Source organism: Ascaphus truei, unplaced genomic scaffold (genome assembly GCF_040206685.1).
Source record: "Ascaphus truei isolate aAscTru1 unplaced genomic scaffold, aAscTru1.hap1 HAP1_SCAFFOLD_279, whole genome shotgun sequence".
Taxonomy (NCBI): Eukaryota; Metazoa; Chordata; class Amphibia; order Anura; family Ascaphidae; genus Ascaphus; species Ascaphus truei.
The window spans coordinates 129,166-133,023 of NW_027455739.1; the positions used below are offsets into that span (position 1 = coordinate 129,166).

General features: G+C 38.3%; 1 long non-coding RNA gene across 1 annotated transcript; it reads right to left on the reverse strand.

Annotated features, from left to right (window-relative positions):
* Positions 1-563: 563 nt before the first annotated feature.
* LOC142481546 (uncharacterized) lies at positions 564-3,292 on the reverse strand. Its single transcript, XR_012795830.1, has 3 exons — positions 3,015-3,292; positions 1,981-2,003; positions 564-729 (listed from the first exon to the last, which is right to left on the reverse strand). It is a non-coding gene; the product is annotated as an uncharacterized LOC142481546 (long non-coding RNA).
* Positions 3,293-3,858: the final 566 nt, after the last annotated feature.

The following is a 3,858-nucleotide window of genomic DNA, read 5'->3' on the forward strand; positions in this document are numbered from 1 at the left end:
TTACAGCAAGTTTTCATTCACTCATATTTCATACTGAGTCCAAACATTATTCTTAAGTCAAGGTAGTTTTTAATGTGAGGTTATAAAACGTATGGAAACATGTTAGTTGTTACTTATGACACAGTACAATTACATAGTAACACAGCAGAGATTAACATGACATTTAATAATTTGTACATTTATTTGTAGAACATGATGAAGAGGATTATGATGATGATGATGATGACGCCACCGCCATACACACACAAATAGAAGCAAGTGACCATGAAGACGTTCCAATTGAAACTGTTTTACCGGCAAATCGTCCAGCAAATACGACATACGATGCAATTGTAGCTTCTGAGGGAAAAATTGTGGAAGCAGAAAATCGTCGCCATTCTGACTTCATGACAGTGCTGGAAAGGATGATTGCACTGCAGGAAGAAACAGTTTCACAATTGGCACATCTCCACAGAGTCTTCATTGAAGTGCCGAAACAGTTGCAAAAAATCAACACCTCATTCGAAGCATTAGTTGTTCAGCAAACACAAGCTAATTACTGGAGAATGACTAATGTACCACAATTCAACACCTCCCAGCCAGGATCTGTTCATGCAGGTCAGTTTTCACCACATTCATCTGATATTCATTCACCAGGCCCAAATGTTACCGGTCAAGTAGCAGAGATTGCTGTGCAGGTTCCTGACGACATACTACCACTGCCATCTGTACAAAATCAGCAGCTGACACCTACAAAGGAGCCCACAAAAACAAAATACAAGCAGTTACTACTGACCAGTTTTTGGTCAAAAACAACAAAAGACACACATGAAACAGACCAACCATCACTTGTGCAGTGTCTACCAACTTGCTCACAGTTACTACCCAAAAGCCCTGTAGGTGAATCACTGCCCAAAAGCCCTGTAGGTGAATCACTGCCCAAAAGCCCTGTAGGTGAATCACTGGCCACAAGCCCTGTAGGTGAGTCACTGGCCACAAGCCCCGTAGGTGAACAGTCACTGCCCAAAAGCCCTGTAGGTGAGTCACTGCCCACAAGCCCTGCCCGTGAAGTGCCAGAGGCCACTCAAAGTGGCTCTGCTGTGCCTAAAGTTGGTGGCAAAAGAAAAAGGAAAATTCAAGAGACAACAAGCAGGCCTGTTACTCGCTCGCAAAAGGAACAAAAAAAATAAATGTTATAATTCAGAAAATATGTCTTTGGCCTTGTTTTGTTGACTTCACATTATCTAATTACTATTGTATGTATGCTGAAGACTGTGTTGTTTCCAAACTTTCAAGTATGTTCTTGTACACGTGAAGTTTTGGAAATGTTAACACTCAATTAATGAATAGTGTTATAAATATTTATGTATTAATCGTCTGTTCAGTAATGGTCCACCTGGAACCAGTTGCAAAGTTTAGAGAAGCTGCCATTGACTTTGCAGCAAAACATTGCATTTGGGTGTGTTAATTGATGTAAGAATTGCATATGCATATTAGTCACATGCATTTATAAAAACACCTAAGTAACTGCAAACATCTTTCTTGTACGTGTACAGCAGGATTATGTGTAAATTATTACTTACCTTTGCCTTGCTTGGGCATTCTAATTTTGTCCTTTAATCATTTGTGTGTTCTTGTTTCAATAACATCTCAGAATGTATAAAAATATATATACACACACTGAGTGTGTGTGTGTGTGTGTGTGTGTGTGTGTGTGTGTGTGTGTATATCTATATATAATATATATATATATATATATATATATATATATATATATATATATATATATATATTACTATATAAACTGGTATACATGTATTTTACAAACTAATACACTTCATGCTTCCTTGTGAAAGCACACTATTTTAATAATACAGGCATAATGTTTGAGAAATATCCTAAGTATGAGACTCTAACAGTATTGTGCTTAAACAAATGTTTATTACTTCATTCAATCATGTTTCTCACCATTTAAATAGGTTTCATACAAGGTATACTTACTGCCATCAATGTTGTGTGTACTCCTGCAATATTAAAAAAAATAAAATATAATATATAAATATATATATTTTTATAAGAGAGATATATTTAGATATATATATATACACACGTATTTAAACTCATGCAGACAGGGAGTTAACCAGACTTTCACATACACACAGAAATGTAAGCGGGGAAAAAACATTTCTTTTTGCAGGTGTGTGTTTGTACTGATATGCCTGGCTAAGAAATATTTTCACACAGTGGTCTTTGTTAGTGTTCAAAAAAACACTATGTGAACGCATTCAAATTCTAGGGATGTTTTTCACAAACGAGATAAAAGAAGGAGAAATGTTTCTCCCACAGTCCCATATCACAAACCACAACTGTTAACCCAATTAGACAAACAAATCCAATTGGCGTTTGAAATAAGGAGTCAAAGTAGTTAGTTTTGTTGACCTTGACAAGGAAAAACAGGAGTTTGTTAGCCATTCAGCACATTCATTTTGATGAGCAAATAACACAGACCTGCACACAGCTTTTGTGCTACTCAGACATGGCTGATGAATTCGTTAACAATATTAATCCCCTTTTAGGGTATAAGTACATGATCTGTGAAGCCATCTTGAACAGTCGCGGACAGAAAGCAAGCACACGCCAAATCGATGATTTCATTCGAGCAAAATATCCTTATTACCAAGACCGTAAGCATGCACGGAATTTTAATTCCTCAATAAGATTCACTTTATCAAGTAATGACTTTTTTGAACGTGACCAGGATAAGCTACAACACACCTATGGTTTCTGGAAGATTGCCCCGGAAAAACAATTTCTCCTGAAAGACGGCACTTATATTGTCGTGAAAGGCATATTTATTCCTAATGGCAATAGCAATGTATCCGCTACTACTGATCCGTTTGAATCGATACGTGCTGCAATATCTGCAGCCTCCATTCCTGAAACCCACATTGTACAAGAACAAAAGTACTATGATTATGTACCAAGCCTTTCAGCTGAAAATGCATTGGAATGGGAACCCGAAGAAATGAACCTACCTCCCGACCAATTATTTGAAGAAAGCAGTGGCGATTCCTACGAGCGCATCCTGGAGGAGATATGTGTCATACTGGATTCAGCGGTTGGGTCAAGCGTGGATGAAAATGCCTTGCATTTCTGGAGCGACCAGTTGCAGCCAGGCGAAGAGTTAATTCTAGAAGAATGGTAAATATAACAATCGTTATGCGTTGACTCTGCGTTTAAATTTTTTTTTTTTTGTAACCACCATTTTCACTTTCAATGCGTGGATACAGCGTAACATTGCAGACTGCATAACATGTAGCGATCACAAACAAATTGTTTCCTAATACAATATAGTAGAACCTGAAAGAGTAGTACACATTGCTGACGGTATACATATACGTACTTTCCTATCCCTTTAAACATATTAGCAACATTTTTCCATAACTCTAACACATACCTGTTTTGTTATCATGCAACATCTACAACATTGAAAACCGGGTCCACCACGTATGACGTGGGACCCTTGTCATGGGCCAAGGCGTCCTTAAAAAGGATTACGGATGTAAGTCCCGCCCCCAAGCGACGTGCGCGCCTCAAAGCCTATTGGCTGTCATGTTTTGTTATAGTAACGGTAACTGCAGTGTGTGATGCGTGCGGCTCAGTGTTTGTAGGCGTACCCTGGGCGTTAGCCGAATGTTAATTGAGTGGGAGGAGTGTTAGCGTGCGTTTCACGCTGGCTTAACATGACGTCACACGTATTGCATTTGCGCATTGTGTTATCGGCCGTCCTTTCTGTCCAAACACGTCTGGTTTAAAAGAATACAGATGTACTCGTTTAGAATGATTTTAGTTTCATCTTCATTGTATTTGAAATAAAGA